The sequence below is a fragment of the Panthera tigris genome, chromosome B4 (assembly GCF_018350195.1).
Source record: "Panthera tigris isolate Pti1 chromosome B4, P.tigris_Pti1_mat1.1, whole genome shotgun sequence".
NCBI lineage: Eukaryota > Metazoa > Chordata > Mammalia > Carnivora > Felidae > Panthera > Panthera tigris.
Genome location: NC_056666.1, coordinates 112,041,647 through 112,061,624, shown reverse-complemented (window position 1 = coordinate 112,061,624; position 19,978 = coordinate 112,041,647). Strand labels below are relative to the sequence as shown.

At 39.2% G+C, this 19,978-nt stretch overlaps 1 long non-coding RNA gene across 12 annotated transcripts in view; it reads left to right on the top strand.

Moving 5' to 3' along the window:
• Positions 1-19,978, top strand: part of LOC122240411 — a 430,864-nt gene that overhangs the window by 376,060 nt on the left and 34,826 nt on the right. For 8 of the 12 annotated variants that reach the window (XR_006220140.1, XR_006220132.1, XR_006220139.1 and 5 more), the window contains 3 exons: positions 15,281-15,486; positions 15,812-15,864; positions 16,918-17,133. The exons of 1 other annotated variant lie outside the window; for it this stretch is intronic. This is a non-coding gene — a long non-coding RNA (uncharacterized LOC122240411). Of the gene's footprint in view, positions 1-15,280; positions 15,487-15,811; positions 15,865-16,917; positions 17,134-19,978 lie in introns of those variants that run through there. 3 more of the 12 variants (XR_006220141.1, XR_006220134.1, XR_006220138.1) reach the window with 3 other exon arrangements.

Sequence of the window (19,978 nt, the reverse complement as noted above, 5' to 3'; positions counted from 1 at the left end):
ACTGCAAGTGTCAGATAATGACTTGAGCTGAAGTCAGATGCATAACCAACTGAGCCACCCAGGTGCTCCCCAGATCATCTTTTTTAATGTTTATCTATTTATTTTGAAAGTGAGAGAGTTCAAGCAGGAGAGGGACAGAGAGAGAGGAGGAGAGAAACCCAAGAAACGTGGGACTTGATACCACAAACTGTGAGATCATGACCTGAACTGAAACCAAGAGGAAGATGCTTAACCTGCCAAGCCACCCAGGTGCCCCCAAATCATTTTTATAAGCATTTCCTACTAAATCATGTATCTCAGCTTAGATCTTTCTTCCTTCTGAAAGTGATTCTTTACAGTATTCCAGTGAAGATCATCTTTATAGCAATAAGTAAATAAAAAACGAACACTGCTCTGGAGGCCCAGTGTCAGTTCTTTAAATAATGAATACTATTATTGTTGTGGTGACTGTTTTTGTTTTTATATAATATTCAGTGAGATTGAAGGAACTATGTCTTGTTTCTTCCTAGAATTTATTACTGATCTGTGATTTTACAGTTGAATTTTACTAGCAACTGTGGGACAAAAAATGATGACATACATTACATTAACCAAATCCCTACTAGTGTTAAGCCATACCCAACTCATAATTAAGAGTGTACAAGCAGTATTTCTGCTTAATTGAATTAAGAAATTCAATGTTAAAGCATTCACTTATTTGTTTAATGGCAGTTAACAGTTGTTACACCAGGGATTTATTGTTTGTTGGGAGTTTGCAATGATCAGTAAGACCCATAGTGATGCACACGTCCTAGTATTCAGAAAGAGAGAAAGACACTAGTGTGTTCCTTTGAGATCACACAGATGCAGGAGGGAGTAATTTACACATAGAGCGATGGCTTGATTATAGAGTATCTTCATCCCAAAGTCTATGCTTTTCTGCACTTGAGGGAAAGACTTCAAAACAAAATCCTGTTTTATTGACCTTGACAAGAGATATACTTAGGAACAATGGATGTGCTTGGTTTTCTTCTGAGACAGTCAATTTAATTTTCTTTAATAAGACAAAGTCCTGAAGGAAACAAACCAAAAACTATTAGAATTGTAGTTATTTTTTAAACAGGATAAATCGGCAAAAAATGCTGAAGTCGTTATTTTACCTATCTGATATCAGTAAAGTAGCACTTCACTTAAAATCTGGAATCAAAAAGGGTTAGTATCCAAAAACTATAAAGAACTTGCCAAACTCAACATCCAAGGAACAAATAATCCAGGGAAGAAATGGACAGAAGACATGAATAGACACTTTTCCAAAGAAGACATCCAGACACATGAAATGGCAAACAGACACATGAAAAGATGAACATTACTCTTAATCAGGGAAATACGAATCAAAACCATGATGAGATAACCACCTCACACTGGTCAGAGTGGCTAAAATTAACAACTCACAAAATAACAGATGTGGATGAGGATGTGAAGAAAGGGGAACCCTCTTGCACTGTTGGTGGGAATGCAAACTGGTGCAGCCACTCTGGAAAACAGTGTGGAGGTTCCTCAAAAAATTAAAAATAGAACTACTTTATGATCCAGAAATTGAATTACTAGGAATTTATCCAAAGGATACAAAAGTGCTGATTTGAAGAGTCACATGTACCCTAATATTTATAGCAGTGCTCTCAACAATAGCCAAATTATGGAAAGAGCCCAAATGTCCATTAACTGATGAATGGAAAAAGAAGATGCAGTATATATATCTATAGTGGAATACTACTCAGTGATGAAAAAGAATGAAATCTTGCCATTTGCGATAACATAGATGAACTGGAGGGTATTATGTTAAGCAAAATAAGTTAGTCAGAGAAAGACAGATAATACATGATTTCACTCACATGTGGAATTTGAGAAACTTAACAGATGATCATAGGACAAGGGAAGGAAAAATAAGATAAAACCAGAGAGTTAGGCAAACCATAAGAGACTCGTAAATACAGGGAACAAATTGATGGCTGATGGGGATGGGGGAAGTGGGTGATGGGCAATAAGGAAGGCACTTCTCAGGATGAGCACTGGGTGTTATATGTAAGTGATGGATAAATAAAGCAAATCTGGAATCGATATTTATATGAAAGACAGAAACATATCCAGTTCAATCTGAGTGAACAATACCTTAGATAGTCCCTTACAAGTCCAAGTTGGGATGACTTCTATAATTATCATAACTTTAGATCAGTTTCAAAATACTGAATTGATCTGATCATAAATACATATTACACCTTAGTTTTCAAAATAGAGGAAATCAATAATGTATTTATCAAATATATACTGCCTGTCTACTATGTGGCACGCATATGTTACATACACATAGTATATATGTTGTATATTTCAGTAGCTGAGGAAATAGCCATGAACAAAACAGACAAACATCTCTGCCTTTCTGTAGTTCCAGTCTAATATGGGTGGAAGAGTTAATAAATTATTAATCAAGTAAAAGACAAAGATATCATATAATATTTCAGAGTTTTGAATGGTATGAAAAAAAAAAGTAACTAAATAGGAATGGAGGGGTCAAGAAGTAAGAAGAGTAGGAAAGAATTGTCTGAGAAAGAATGTGAAGGCAGCTTCTGATAAGATGGACAAGACCTGCAGGTGGTGAGAACATTGCTCTCAGACCTCTGAAGGAAGAGAATTTCCAAGAACAGAGAAGAGCAAGTCAAAGACCCAGAGATGAGACTGTGCCTAATGTGTTTGCTGAATGGTAAGGAAACTAGTGTGGCTAGAGGAGGTTAGGCATATGCTAGGAGATGTGGTCAGAGAGGTAGAGTGGAGCTAGATGTTTGTAAGGCCTGTAAGTGACTAGCATTTACTCTACTGAAACTGTATGTCGTTTGCGGGTTTTGAAGGAAAAAGACATGATCTGTATTCATTAAAGTTAGTGACAATGGATGTTTTTGTATTTTCCACTAGCATATTTAGCCATGTGGATCCAGGTAGAAAAGCATATTTAACCAAGGTTCTAAGTATTGGTAGTCAGGTGAGATGAAGGGAGAGAAGGCAAAGGAATCAGAAATATATGCCGAGTAATAATTCTAATGTGGATAATGGGATCTAAACTACATGAGGAGAGAAGTATGGACACAGCAGGAGCAGTGCAACGCTCACAGGGCTGATAATTGTGGGGTTGCTAGAGGCGGGATATTAAGGAAGTGGAGGTCACAAGTGGGCTAGCTGAAATTAAGACAGAGTGACATTTATTGGCATGACAAACTCTCACGTATGACCATGAGAGTAGTTGATGGAGATAGGATGCAGAACAAAGCCAACAGGGGAGAGGGTTTCAGGGAACAGAGACCAAAAAAGTGGAAGCTTTGTTTATGTGGCTGTTGAAATCCTCATGCGAGATCACACAAGCAATTCTGGGAAGAATGACTGAGCCAGGAAACTCTTTAAGAAATAAATGAAGTGACCCAGGGCTTGGTAGATGAGAACAACAAAAATGGTGCATCCCAATAACACAACCTTCCAAGGAGGATGTTTTCATGGAGAGGGAGAGAGAGTCTTACCTGGAGCAAGTAGCTATGAAAAAGCAGAGGGGACACCTGGTTGGAGAGCTTGGGAGACATCTGGTTGGAAGAGTTAGTCTGGGGCTAGGAAGGATGTGGGAGAAGCAACAGTCACCACTTGAGATGGCTGCCAAGTAAGCAGTGACCTCCGGGGTGAGACAATTCAACTCAGTAACAAACTGAAGGCAGATGGTGGAAGTTAAAGGCAGTGGGGGTGGGGTAGATTTGGTTGATGACTGACAGCGAATCAGTGACAAAACACGCCATGATTTGTCAGCTTCAAAAAGGATGTTTTGTGGCTTGGCCCCCAAGGTTTTATTTTTAAAACCATACACACTAAGCATTTATTGTATTTGCTCAAAAATACGAGAGAGGTAGGGACACAAATGATGCCAAGTTTTTATAACTATGCTGAATATAAAATACTGGAGAGCCCTGGCTTTGTTCCCATTCTAGAAATCATTGTCGCGAATTTCCTTTTGAGTTGAATTTCGTTTTTCAGAAGAGGGGCCATGAGCAGGCATAAACACTACAATTTATCAAACTGCCTGAAGGGAAAGATGTGAAAAGTACTGATGAAAAACAACCCCTTGGACAGGACAAGATATGATAAGAGGACTTTGAAAAGTTTTTTGTTTTGTTTTGTTTTGTTTTTTGGTTTTTTTTTTTACCCAATTTCCCTAAGTTCCAGGAAGTTTTCTTAGGAGAGATGGTGGTGCCTGAAAACCACATCATTCCTGGGATAGTAGAGACTTCTGGTCAGCATATGTGACTGTAGGAAGAAATAAATAATTTATATTTTAGAAAAAACCCTTATTATCTAAAGATGGCTCTTTAATAAAGTCATAAAGCAAGTAGGAAATGGACAGATGTCTTGTTTTCCCAAACTCTTTCAGGGCTCAGTGAATAAAAAATGGTGGTAACATGATTTTAGGAAGGCTTGTGTTTTAGTTCCCTGCTCTGTTCAGAATAGATTAGTGTGTGTATGTAGGGGGCACATACCTTATTTGATCTTATACGTTATGTGCCAATATCTTTGCACAATACTCTCTTGTTAAAGGCAGAGAATGTTTCAATGTTCATCTTTTAGCCTCCATATTCTGGAAGCAAGGTGGATATTCAACCACTGAATCAACTTGCGAAACGTGAACAGTTCTTATTTTCCAGATTTTACCTTTTTCCATATATGAGTGGGTACCAGTAGCAAGAAACTTTCAGAGGGTAAAAAGAAAAGAAAATAAGTAAGGAAACTGAAGTAAAAAGTATTCAAAGGGAGTTAAGTAAAAATAAACAGAAATCAATATAGCATTTGTACCTTACTCTCTCTTCTTTTTCTGCTTGCCGTTGCTTCATAGTAACGATGTAAAAAAAACTTCAACTCTGGGGGTCAGGCAGTTAACATTTCTGAGTATATGATGAAGACCCGGATGAGTCATCCCTGAAAGAACTTTCAACCTTTCAGTGTAATACACATAAAACCTGGTTTTCTTGTGTTCTAGTGCCCACATCACTTTCACACAAACAGCCTGTCAACCAAGTAGTTAAAAGCATGTGGCATTTTTACTGAGGAACCTCTTAAAATTACCCAATTGGGGTAAATGGAGAATACATTCTTAACACTTGGGTAAACTTCTAATAGGTGTCCTATCTCTTATTTGAAAGCGTCTTGCACAGAGAAGTAACTCTCCCAAATGTTTCTTCTTTGTGAACTACCCCAAATTCTACCTTGACCTTTGCTTATGTTAATCTTCTATTCTCCCTGCATTGCCTTTATTCTGACCCCTGTACTGAGGCCACCTTGATTTACATAAAAATGTCAAGAAGTCTCTTGGCAAGACTGAGTATTCTTTAGCAGAGAAGAAACTGGGCTGTGAAACTCAAGCTTTAATATCTTACTCTGGGCCAAATAAATTGTAGTGGGGGCTGAGTGGAAGTGGTTGAGAATGAGAAAAAATTTTTTCTTGATCTTCAAGATTTTCCTCTAAAAAAACTAGTAAGATGTATTTACATTAAGCCTCTAAAGTCAAAGGATTTTGCTGGATCTTTGTTTTAATTTACAGTGGAGTAGAAATGAAAACTCTCCATCGTTCTCATTCTATATATGGATTCATTCCTCATCCAGATATTCTTTCGCCCCTGCTCCCTATGATCCTTGGGTCTTAGGGATGGCATCCCCATGGAAGAGGGGAGGGCACTGAAGGAGAAGTTTCTAACACACTGTGTAGAAACTAGAGGGGGGAAAAGAGAGCTACTATTTTCCAGAAGGTCCTTAAAGTGAAACAGACCACAAATTCTCTAATTAGCAAAAGCAGACTTGAGGCATGCAGCCTTCTGTTTACTTCAGGACTAGGAAGGAGACCAGCTGGCTTTCCCTCAAAGATAACAAATGCTATTGCTGCTTTGAAGAACCTTGCCAGATTAAGTGTATTTGCAAAAAAAAAGAGAGAGAGAGGGAGAGAGGGAAAGAGAGAGAGAAGAAGAAGAAGAAGAAGAAGAAGAAGAAGAAGAAGAAGAAGAAGAAGAAGGAGGAGGAGGAGAAGAAAATAAAGTTCATACTGGTGTTTTTAATTTTTTTTTTAATATTTATTTATCTTTGAGAGAGAGGCACAGAGAGAGACTGGGGGAAAGGCAGAGAGAGAGAAGGAGACACAGAATCCGAAGCAGGCTCCAGGCTCCCAGCTGTCAGCACAGAGCCCAACGCAGGGCTTGAACCACAAACTATGAGATCATGACCTGAGCCGAAGTCGGGTGCCCAACGAACTGAGCCCATATTGGTGTTTCAAAAACCCTTGAAGACAATGAGTTTGTTATAAGAGGATGCTTTGGACATCAAATTACTGTACTGTGTACCTTTCCTTTCTTAATTTCAAAATGAAAATAATAGCATTTGGCCTATCCAACTTTCCAAATTTTTGTATCTCCCTAAGGTGATTTTTTGTGAAAGCATTAGAAGAAATAAGCTCTAGGTTTCCATTTACTTTATACAGATGTAGAGTACTGTCTGATACCTCCTGATTTCTATCATTATTGTTATTAGGTCAGCTTCTTAAAATAAAATTAATAGGAGAAGGGTTTGACTACTGGGCCCCTGTGGAGCATGTGGAGAACTTTAGAAAGTCTTCGAATATTAAACAATCATTTAGAAATCACTTGGGTGCAGCATCAGCTTTGAGGCTTGTAGGCTGTGGTGTAGATTTATGTGTATTGTAGCGTTTTCTTTGGGATTTGCCTGTGTGACAAAAGAGGCAAACTTCTATAAAAATGAAAAACTAATGAGATTTACATAATACCACAAGAAAAAAAAGAATAATGAAAACAATTGGTTTCCTAGCAGATCACCTTAATAACTTAAATAAAAGCAAAATGCAAGCTGAGAGATCACCAAAATAATAGACTATTTCTAGACTGAAAATCCACCTTTTCTGTTGAATTATAACACAAAGAAAACTATTTTAATGTAAATACAACACTTATGGGATGTCAAAAATTTTGTTGCTAAGAAGGAGACTCACTTGGTAAGCCAACAAGTGTTGTTGTTGGTAGACGTCACCAATAACTATTCTGCACGAGGCCTTCTTGTCAGTTGGACGAGATCTCAGTAATGCTCCTACTTTTCCTAGAGTAGAAGGTACTACTGTGAGTTAGATTGGGAAAATTCTTTACCATACTTTGGAAATGCCTAGCATCCTTGTTCTCAGGGACACAAATATCAGGTCGCTCTCCTAGTTATTATGACAAACAAAATTGCCAAAAACATCCCTACCGATTTCCAGTAGCCTGTGGCTGGTGGCTGGTGGTAAATCTCACCCCACCTTTCCCTGGAACTACTTCATTTTACACATCAGGAGTCAGAGTCCCAAGGAGGTAAATTGATTCTCCAAAAGCCACAGAGTGGCAGACCTTGGGGAGTAACCTTTCCATCTTGCTGCTTTTCCACTACCTCATGCTGCCTCCTCTCCAAGTCTCCCTAAAGTGCAATATGAATAACTCTGGAAAACTACACAACAAACTTACAACAGAGATTCCTTCTACAGCGGGGATGAGGAGACGGCAATACAGGGATTTCCACTGTTGCTCCATATTCTTGTGAATATTTATTTTTTGGGGTTTTTTTTATTTTAATTTTTTATTTGAGAGTGAGGGGAGAGGAGTAGAGGGAGAGAGAGAGAATCTTAAGCAGGCTCCTTGTTCAGCACTGAGCCTGATGTGGGGCTTGATCTCATGACTGTGGGATCATTACCTGAGCAGAAACCAAGTTGGACATTGGACGCTCAACCTACTGAGCCACCCAGGCGCCCTCTTGTGAATTTTTTGAAGAATTCACAATAAGTACACATTAGATTTATGATTCTAAAAGTAAAAATAAATTCTATTTGGTGTCTTGGGGGGGTTATTTCTAAGATATTTTAGAGGAAGACATTTTGTAACACTCTGTGAAGTGTTTCCTCCCATTTGTATACTTTGAAAGAAATGACACAAAATACTGTTCTGATGGTGTTATTTTTCTACACAATCTTTTACACTCTCTCTGTTCCTTGTAGCTATTAAGAGTTCTGAATAGGATTCTCCTTATACTGATTTTCCTTTGTATTTGATTCTTACCGTTTCTGTTTCCCTCCTCCTTCCATCTTCATATGTAATGTTTATGAAGTATTTCCACATTTCATGTATTAGTACCCATGTACTGAAAACTAGTAAAAATCATGGCAGAATAAAATAGGTTGGACCACTGAAAATAAAAATGGCAAAATAATTTTTAATAACTTATTTGTTACATGTGGCCTTTCAATAAGTGCAAAAGGCAGAATAGATTAAGTCACTTCTAATACTAACAAGTAAAATACCTATTTTGAAAATCAGTAGCATCATTTGCTGACAAAATACTACTAGTCTGTTGTACCTCAAATAAACACCTCCCTCTTAGGTGATGTACCGATTATATTCCTTGGGGCATTATTTTTTTTTTTTCCACACATTTCCTTCACCAAAGCCTTTAATCCTGTGTGAATTCAGGTGGGGATTAAATTGAAATGAAGAGAAACTCAATGTACTACCAAGACCTATCTTCTCCACATGAGCCAACTTACCTCTTCTTCTTTCCCTTGTGTCCACATTTGCTGGGATTGAGCATCTCCTTTGAATTCACCGTTGCCATAGAAACATGTGTTCCCAGTTGACCTTTTGTTTTTCAAGGGGAAAGATAAACATGCCACCCACTTTGGGGGCCCTATTAGAGCCTATTCCCAGAGAACTGTACCTTCCCAGCTGCAGCATCTGACATGCTTAGGAAAGCAGTCATCTCCCAGCCTTGTTGGCAGCCGCAGGCAGAGAATGGACGCCAGCTGTACTGGGGCTGGGGCTTCGTGAACCCTTTCCTATTAGGCCACATCCTGTCTGTCTTTTAGGAGTGAAGGAATGTTTCAGGTCAAATAAAGAACAGGCTTATGCAATATAACCCCCAGGATTAATCTGTTGAAAATAACAGCAGGCAGGCCACCTGAGGTGAAGAGTAAGTAACAAAATATGTCCAAGGGGACAGAATGGAAATATGCTCCATGTTATAGATTAGAATGCGTAAGGGGAAGAAAATTAGCTTATGCTAATGTTTGTAAGTCCTGCACACTCTCAATGGAGTTTAGACTTGGAAGATACTTTGGGCATTGAGGCTTAAAGTCTGGATGCAATTCACAGCAGTATTGCATCTAGCATTTATCCTAAGCCATTGTGTAGATTTTTAAAGAAGGGTCACCTCTGGGGAGATGCTCCTGGGTGCCTTTGTGTAAAACAGTAGCTGAACAAGTGTATGAGGGAGCCCTGCTCGTATATCTGTATACTTGCCCTCTTGACTTAGATGTTCCAGAAACATCTCAAGCTTAACAGGGAGCTCTTGATTCCTTCCACAACCCATTTTTCCTCTGTACCTTTCTCCATTTCAGTAAATAGAAGGCAAAAACACACAGCCGTTTAAACCGACATTGTCATTCTAGAGCCTTCTGGAGCCTTCTCCATCTCCTTGTGGACCCTCATCCCATTTGTCACATATAAACTGCCAGAAAGGCCATTAATCTCACCTCCAAAGCCCTTCTGGAATACGCTTTCTTGTCAGTCTCCACTGCCATTCCCAGTGTAAGCCACCATCGTCTCCCAGTGGGCCTGCAAAGTAGCCTCCAGTTAGTCCCCCCAGCTCATATCAGTTCTGCTAGCGTACACCATTCTCCACACAGAAAACCCAAGTGTTCTTTTACAAAGCCAACAGACTAGGTCATTTTCCCCACTCAAACCCTTGTGTGTCTTTCGAATGTTCTTGGAGTTGACTTCAACCTCTCTATCATGTAGCCTAACTGAACTGCCATCTGCCCAGCTCTCTACCCTCTGACATCACTATCTACCTTCCTCGCTGCTTGCCATACCCCTCTTTCCAACGTACCAAACTGTTTCCTGCCCAGAGTTTTACATACGCTCTGCCCGAATGATTCTTTCCTTAGAACTTTTACATGACCTGCAACTTAACTCTAGTCAGCACCGTGATCTAATGTGGAAAGGCCTTCCTTGGTAACCTTCATAATGCACACGAAATGAAGTAAATTACATTAAAGCGCAAAGAAAGAAAACTTGCTCCTAGTTACTGCCATGTCACCCAACTTCTGTCCTCTGTGACAGGTATTGAAGTCTAAGGTTGTCTTGTTTTCCTGTCTAATCACCTTCCTAGAAGGTAGGGACCTTGACTGTGCCTAAAACAATGCTTGGCAACATGGTAGGTGCTTTATATAAATATACATACATGTGCATACCTATTTTTTAGTAGAAATTCTCCTAATATAATGAGAAAACTAAATTCTTCTGTTCCTATATACCATTGATGATGCCCAGGTATATTTTCTTTTTTATTCTTACGTTTTTGTCTCCTTTTAGAATTGAAGAGAAACACAGCTGAGACAATGCAAAAGGGGAAAAAATGGGTTGATACATACATAGCTAGTGTTTTGTAGTTTCTGGGAGGCAACCTAGGTAGGACCCTGCATTACTACCCCCCAAGGGGTCCTTCCCAAGAGAACACTTTGATTTGTGGCTTTAAAGGAGATCGAGAAACATCTTGCCCTGCCTGGTTTGGCATAGACGACCAAATAAACATGCTTGAACTCACTGCATGCTGTAGGGCATATGTGTACAGATTAGTATACCACATTCTTAAAACTTTTTTTCTTCCAGAACACACACACACATCATCATCATCATCATCTAAACAGAACACACCCTTTGCTGAGTCCAATTAGCTCTTGGGTGGTCTGGTACTAGAATCTTGACATTGATAGCTCAGTGTATTCTTCATAGTCTCTTGACCACATCCCACTGCACACAAAAAAAAAAAAAATCGAAGATTCACTTGTTATATTATTACATTGTTAGCATTGAAAAGTATAACTTCAGTTATAGTTATCACAGATTTATTATAAAAGCAATAGACACATATTTATGCCTATGCTTTTACCTCTTCTATAATCAGTGACAACAAAATTTTTACAGTTGCATCTTGGTTTTTAACAAGAGACTAAGTAACACAATAGATTTTTCCCTTCACCTTCAGAGCAGTACTTACCCCAATATTCAATATTATTATTGTTATTATTATTATTAATTTATATCTAAAAAGTCTTTATTCCCCAAATTATAACATATATTTTATTTCTTTCCTTCCTACTTTTAATGAGTCTCCATAAAATCCTTACATGTGTAGCTTATTTGCTCCTCTTCTTCCTCTTTATATCACAATACAGATTAGGTGACTCCGAGAGGCTTTGATACAGCCCATTTAAAAATCAAACGTGTGTAAGTGTGATTCCCTCATCATGACTCCTCTAAAGCAATTTCTTGCTCTTGCTATGGAATTTCACTTTTGTATAATACAGTGGTTTAGAAACCTTCATTCTTTATATTCTTAGAAGTCCAAGGTCAAGTGTCAAAATATATGACGTGGTCAAGAGGGAGCCCAGAGAAAAAGGCGGTGGGATCTTCCATGTCTCCATCCACCGAGAGAATCTTCTTTATCTATTTTAAATATTGGATTTATGATCGATTAGTTTGAAGAAATTACTTCACTCTAAAAAAAGCTGAAAGTCATCATTTGACCCATGATTTGTGCAACTCTGTACCACACGAGACAAGAGCCAGGCTGAGGTGGGCTTAGCACATCAGCTACTACCCAAGGCACTTGAGTCTACATGAGCCAAGGGTCTATTGAACTATTTGCACTTCTACAGGCCTGGAATGTGGCCTTTGGAACTCAGACCTGTGGGAGAAGCTGGAGCCCTCTCATATGTGTGCCTGTGAACTCTCCTGTTTCTAAAAACAACTAGACCATCATCTTTAAAGTGGACCATGTTCCTCAGTACTTGATTATAGTTGAAACAGCAGCCTACATTATTTTTTTTCCATTATCTACTTTCTCTTATTTGCTTTTGATTATATTGTTCCTTAAACCTAGCATCCCTTAGAATGCCTGGGGGGCTCAGTTGGGTAAGCATCTGACTTTTGATTTCAGCTCAGGTTATGATCTCATGGTCATGAGATTGAGCCCCGAGTTGGGCTCTGTGTTGGACATGAAAACTACTTAAGATTCCCTCTCTCTCTCTCTCTCTCTCTCTCTTTCTCTCTCCCCCTCAGCCCCTCCTCTGCTCGCTCTCTCTCTCAAAATACAAAAACAAAAACAAAAAACCTAGCATACCTTAATAACAATCCCTACTTCCTTCACTCCAGACATTGCCCTACCAAAAATCCTACTCACTCTTCCAGAATTAATTAAAAATATATCTCTTTATGAATCCTCCTGTGTTTTCATCACCAGAAATCATTGTTACTTTTGCATGCACAGCTTACAAGCTGTACTTTAACTTCATGTTTCTATCATTTTACCTCAGTTTATGTTTCTTTCAGGCTACTTGCCCTTGACAGCAAGCATGGGCCTTCTATTTTGTTATTCACCTCTACCTTTACCTGTTTAGAGACCACACCATTGGGAATAATCTCTAAAGTGATGTCAGGGAATTGGTCCCTTAAATACCTCCATGCGACTACCACTAGCTACAAGCATAGCTGTTGTACCATGGAAACTGTGGGGGCTAGAACTTGGAAAGGCTGTCAGAATCCCAACTATTGCTTCTCTGAAAGTTGATGCAGCTTAAATTGCTGCCCTATTCTTGCCAAGATGGATTTCCTATCAGTCCTGCTTCTATGCAGTAAGTGCCTTTGAGTCAAAGAGTTAAAAACTGGTGAGGTTGCATCTCGGAAAATGAGGTTTCACTTTTATACGAGGGAGGGAGTCTCTACCCCCACCAAGATTCACCAGATAAGGAAGTGACCTAAAGGAGGAAGAGGCTGGGTGTAGAAAATAAATGTTAGCATAGACATCATTTTTTAAAAATGTTTATTTATTATTTTTGAGAAAGAGAGCACACTCAAGTGAGCAGTGGAGGGGCAGAGAGAAGCGGAGACAGAAGATCAGAAGCAGGCTCTGTGCTGACAGCAGAGAGCCCAATGAAGGACTCAGACTCACAAACTGAGATCATGACCTGAGCTGAAACCAAGAGTGACTGAGCCACCCAGGCGCACCAGTACGGGTGTCATTTTTAATTCCACATTTCACAATTTAACTTAATTCAAATATCCAAATCCTGGTTTTTTTCAACTCTAAGAGAAAGTCATTAATTCCTATTTGTCTTTATGTATATTATTTGGTTACTTTCAGTACTATTAAAATTCTGCCAAGATTCAGTTGTGGATGACGTTTATCTGGGTTTTGAGAGATGCATAGGACTTTTCTAAAGTTGAAAAGATAAAGAAAAGGCCAGTTTAGTCAGAGGGAATAGCATGCACAAAAGCTAAAGACCTGAAAGCACCATTAGGTGTTTGGAGAATTTTAAACAGTTTGCTTAATAAGCTAGATGTGGCCGGACAAGAACATAAGCAGCAAAGCACGCAGGCTCTTGTACGTCTGCCAAAGGTGTTGAGCAATAACTTAGCTTTAATCCTGCAGGTGATGGGATGTTGTTAGAGAACTCTGAACAAGAAAATAACATGATCAGACTTATATTTCACTTGGATTAGAGAGATCCCTCTTGGCAGCATGTGGAGGAAGAGATGGGGGAGGGTGGAATTGGACGTAAGAAGCACAGTTGAATAGGAAGCTACTGCAGTAGGATATACAAGAGATGGTAAAAGCTTAGTGACTAATTGTAAGAAGGTAATAACAAGTGAGTGTTGATTTGATTCCGTTTCTTGTTTTGGAAAATGTGTGTTCCTAATCAAGATAGGAAATAAGAGACAGAAGCTCAGCAATGAGTGGAGAAAACAGAACTTCCTGAGAGATATTTTAGTGCAAGTATCTAGTAGGCAATAAGTTCAATGGGTCAGGTACCTGCAGAAAAGTCGAAAGTAGAGATATAAAGGTATCAGCACATAGGTTATGGGGATTCAGTTTTCCTAGGGGAGAGGTGTAGACTGAGAAGAGATCTGAAGTCAGAAACGTAGAAATTTAAATAGCAAGCAGAAGAATTCCAGAAAATGGGTGCTATGTAAGAAGAGATCCAAAAGAAAATGTCAGAGAAACCAAGGGCATAGAGTTCCTACAAAGAAGGAAGAATTAAAAAAATAAAATGTCAGCACCTGAGTGGCTCAGTCCATTGAGCTTCTGACTCTCAGAGTTGTGAGATCGAGACCTGCATGAGACTCTGTGCTAAGTAAGGGTGGAGTTTTCTTGGAGTTCTCTCTCCCCCTCTCCTCTGTCCCTCCTGCACTTGTACTCTCTCTCTCTCTCTCTCTCAAAATAAATTAATAATATTAAAAGAAAACAAAATGGGGCGCCTGGGTGGCTCAGTCAGTTAGGCGGCCGACTTCGGCTCAGGTCATGATCTCACGGTCCGTGAGTTCGAGCCCCGCGTCGGGCTCTGTGCTGACCGCTCAGAGCCTGGAGCCTGTTTCGGATTCTGTGTCTCCCTCTCTCTGACCCTCCTCCGTTCATGCTCTGTCTCTCTCTAAAAATAAATAAACGTTAAAAAAATTAAAAAAAAAAGAAAACAAAATAATAAAATGTCAAAGGCTAAGTCCTTTGGATTTGGTATTCAGATCATTTAGTACGTGCCAATGCTGTTTCAGTAGCATAGCATGAGTGGAAGAAACAAGTGTAGATTTTTCCCCCCAAAATGCTAGCTAGAAAACAATACACTGTATTGGAGAAATTTCTCAAAGACATAGACATTAAGCATATACCTAAGCTGAGAGGAAGGAGTCTGTAGAAAATAAAAGTTTGAAGGGAAAACAGATAAACCAGGTCTAGAGAGAAGATGAGGAGTAAAGGTGTGGGGTTTAGCCTCAACAGAGATGTGGGAAACCTCTTCTTTGGAGACATTCAGAGAAGGGAAAAACAATTCTGTGGATGGAGGAGTTAGTGTAAGTAGAATGGTAGAATGCTGAGTCATTTGGCCCTCAATGATCTCACTTCTCTGTAGTAAGATAAATAATCAATTTAGAGTGGGCCACTCATGGTTTGGATGGGCTTTGTGGAAGTGGCACAGATTTGGAATATCTAATGGAGGGATATCGTTATTTCCGATGCCATTTTCCAGCTCTGTGCATTACAGAAATATAATTAAATAACTCAGTAAACCTTTGTGTAGCATTTTCTTTCTTAATTTTATTCTTTCTTTTTTTTCCTCCTCCTCTTTTCGACTGCCCCCATTTCTTAGGATTCCCTCTTCTTCCTCTTCAGAATTCCTACTTGAAGCTGACAATTGACACACCAAGCCCCTTTGAAGGGCCAAAGGGGAACATTCAGATTTGAAAACAGCCAGATTACAGTTTTACACTTCCTGGTTTTGAAACCCCTGAGAAGCACAAAATTGAAAAACATCAAAATGGCTGTACTGATGCTTCAGCAAAGCTCCATTTTAAAGTAACCATTTTCCTCTTTTCCGCAAACATCCTCCCCGCCCCTTTTTTTTCCAGGAACTAGGTACCACCCTGAAAACAACCAAGGGGGCTGGCAGCACTTACGCAATTCCTGTTGAAACCGACTAGATCCCGTATTTCCCTATAAAACGCAGCAGTCCCTTCCTCTGGATAGCCTGCAGTTTTTTGAAGGCAATAGTGAGCTGCAGTCTCCTTTGCCTGGCAAAACAATAAAACTATTGTTCCTCTTTATCCCAAACTTTATCTTTGTGTTATATTTTGGCTCTGAAGCATGGAGTTCAGTTTTTGACAACATTTTGTTCTTGCAGCGTTTTTCATCTACTACTGTATCTGCATGGCTTGTGCCAACATTGATCATCTAGTAAGTTTCCTTTTTAATTTTTTTTTATTTATTTAAGTGATCCCTACATCCAATGTAGGACTTGAACTCATGACCCCAAGATCAAGAGTCACATGCTTCTCTGACTGAGCCAGCCAGCCACCCCTCCTTTTAAAAAAAGTAATAATGTTTATTTTTGAGAAAGAGAGAGGGGAGGGGGTCATGAGCGGGGTAGGGGCAGGAAGAGAGACACAGAATTTGAAGCAGGCTCCAGGCTCCGGAGCTGTCAGCAAAGAGCCCGACACGGGGATCGAACCCAGGAACTGTGAGATCATGACCTGAGCCGAAGGTCGATGCCACCCAGGCGACCCACACCCCACCTTTTTATTTCTTTTATCTGGAATTTTGAAATGCTGCTTTAAGGACTTTAGTAGTGCAATCTACACTTCAACTTCTTTCCCCATGCCTAGCTCCATGAGGGATTTTTTACTGGCTTAAATCAAAGACTTGAAGGTATTAGTCATGTAGCTATCTGAGAGCCATCTTTTCAAGCTGGCTTTTTTCAGGTAGAAAAATGGCATACAGAAGTTCCAAACCTCATCTCTGAAAATCATAGCACCTGGAGAAAGACCTTCTTTCCCAAACAGCCAAAATTGTCTGGACAATCTGATTGGACCCGTCTGAACAGATCACTTCCATCTAGAAACAGCACTAGCCTCTTTGGCATAGGCCTACGTTATTTCAAGTCTCACTGAGGTGAAGGGGATAAGATTACACAAATTGGTTTATATCAGTTAGGATCCACTTGGATCTGAGGATGGGGTTAATTCCACCTTAATCAAATGGATCTTACAAAGGAAAGGGCATGGGATGGATTGGATGCTAGGGAGTCAATAAATGCTTACTACCATAGCTTCCTCCCTCTGTCTCCAGAAAAGAATCCCCTATGCAAGGCCTGTTTCATGGGCATGTGACCTAAGTAGTTACATACAATTACTAGTATATTGCACAGAGTACATAACACATGGTGTATTATGTATAGGGTGTACAGAAATAATTATAATTAATTACCACATTTTTGGTCTTCCTTTACAGATCTAAATAGCATGAGAAAGGAGATACCACATCCGTCCTGTATCCCTAGGACTTAACACAATGAATGTTTATGAAACAGAAGTATCTTCCCAAGGGTACGAAGGGTTAGTGCCCGCCTTGCCAGGATAGAAAATTTTCTTCTTTTCTTTCCTCATCTCCCCTCAGAGATGGAGCTCAACTTCCAACTAACATTAAAGAAGTTGTGTTTGTGATCTAGCATCTGGGCTTGTGTAATTGACGTGCTTTCTTAATGATAGGCGGAAATGATAATAGTAATAATTGTTCCACCACACTGGCACGCACTGAAACCTGGACCCCTTTGGTTTTGTTTGTTTATTGTTGTCTATTTAATTGTCTTTTAATGCTCTAGTTGTTAAAGAATGAAATAACAATGTTTTAAAAACTCATTTTGCATTTTAAATATTTACATTTACCAAACGAAAACTTTGTAGTGCATAAACATTATAAAATGGGTTATATAACCTCATTTGAACTTAGCAAAATTTTAAATTCAAGGCTTTCAAACATGAGAATGAGGCAAAAACGTTCCTCCTAATCCTGCACAGTAGGCTCAGACTACAGCACGATTTCAGGTAATAGGATTGTAGGGTTTTTATACACAATTGTGTAGGCAGTGAGCTGTACACAATGGGTGCCTCCAGTCACATTGAGTCCCTGTGATTGGTGCCTCCTTTAGGTGTGCAGTGACATATGTGACAGCTATAAGTCAATATCAACATCCTTTTAATACATTTACTTAAATGTCTTTTGCTTCAACTTTTTTTGAAGGGTCTAGAAATAATACTTTTTTTCAGAGAGAGAGAGAGACAGAGAGACAGAGAGACAGAGAGAGAGAGAGAGAGAGAGAGAGAGAGAGAGAGAAGCAGTGGGGGAGGGGCAAAGAGAAAGGGAGAGACACAGAATCCCAAGAGGACTCAGCTCAGAGCCCGATGTGAGGTTCCATCTCATCAACTATGAGATCCTAACCTGAGCCTAAATTAAGTCTCAGATGCTTAACCAACTGAGCCCCACAGGTGCCCCTAGAACCAATACATTTTTTAAAACTAAATTTATTTAAATTCAAGTTAGTTAACATACAGTGTAGTATTGGTTTCAGGAGTAGAACTCAGTGATTCATCACTTACATACAACACCCTGTGCTCATCCCAACAAGTGCCCTCCGTAATGCCCATCACCCATTTAGCCCATCCCCCTGCCTCTTCCCCTCCAGCAACCCTCAGTTTGTTCTCTGCATTTAAGAGTCTCTTATGGTTTGTCACCCTCTCTGTTTTTATCTTATTTTTCCTTCCCTTTCCCTATGTTCATCTGCTATGTTTCTTAAATTCTACATATGAGTAAAATTGTATGATATTTGTCTTTCTCTGACTGATTTAAGTTTGCTTAGCATAACACCCTCTGGTTCCATTCACATTGTTGCAAATGGCAAGATTTCATTCTTTTTCATCACTAAGTAGTATTCCATTATATATGTGTGTGTATATATATATATACACACATATGTATGTATATGTATATATGTGTGTGTGTATATATATATATGTGTATATATATATATATACACACACACATATACATGTCACATCTTTTTTATCCATTCATCACTCAATGGACATTTGGGCTCTTTCCATAATTTGGCCATTGTTGACAGCACTGCTATGAACATTGAGGTGCATGTACCCCTTTGAATCAGCATTTTTTTTATCCTTTGGATTAATACCTAGCTGTGCAATTGCTAGGTCACAGAGTAGTTCTATTTTTAATTTTTTGAGGAACCTCCATACTGTTTTCCAAAGTGACTGCACCAGTTTGCATTCCCACCAACAGTGCAAAAAGTTTCCTCTGTCTCCACATTCTTGCCAACCAGAACCAATACAATTTTTAAAAAATTTTTTTTAACGTTTATTTATTTTTGAGACAGAGAGAGACAGAGCATGAACAGGGGAGGGGCAGAGAGAGCGGGAGACACAGAATTTGAAACAGGCTCCAGGCTCTGAGCATTCAGCACAGAGCCCGACGCGGGGCTCGAACTCACGGACCTCGAGATCATGACCTGAGCGGCCGAAGTCGGACGCTTAACCGACTGAGCCACCCAGGTGCCCCAATACATTTTTAAAGAAAAAGAATAATAATTACATGAGTATAACTCCTTAAAATAATATAACTGATATCATATTTGGTTATATCCTTTTAAATTACTAAGAATCATTTTTAAAGATCATTTCTAAATTTATATGGTCAAATGAGAAATTTGACAAAATTTCTAGCTCTGTGTCTGAATGCTTTTTATGTAAGTTCAAGCATCTAGCACAATCTGCCCCCAAAATAAGGCCTTAATGTTTTTTGCATGCATGCATGAATTGCTCAGGTAAATAGCATAAGTAACATGAGTTATGATTCCATTTATGTCAAGATAGTTCTCTTTTTTTTAAAGTGTATTTATTTTTATTTATTTTTAAGAGGGAGGAGGGGCAAAGAGAGGAGGGGAGAGAGAATTGCAACAGTCTCCACATTGTCATCATAGAGCCCAATGTGGGGCTCAAACTCATAAACCATGAGATCATGACCTGAGCTGAAATCAGATACTTAACTGACTGAGCCACCCCAGGTGCCCTGTTCACACCTTTTTTAAATGTATGCTTCCCATTTCTTATTTGTTTAAAAGGGAAACTATAAACATTGACTTGGGTATCTGTACATTGAATTAAAGATACTATCCAGACACTTAATTGACTGTTAGACATTGGGTATGAATGGATGTGATACCTGGAAACCCAAAACATTATTGCAGGCCACCCATCAGAGGGGTGATCTATAGGTGACAGATAATAAATGGTGGAGTCATGCTAAAATCTAGTTTTCAATAGGATCACTGGTTCATTTTCATGGTCACTGAATGTATAGTTGGGATTATCATTCTTGGCAATCGGGGTAACCCTACATTGGATCTCAGACCTGTAGAATGAGAGCTATGACAGCAAGGAAAGCCTTGTGAACATCAATCACATCTCCCCAACCTCTCCCCACATCACATCAAGATATT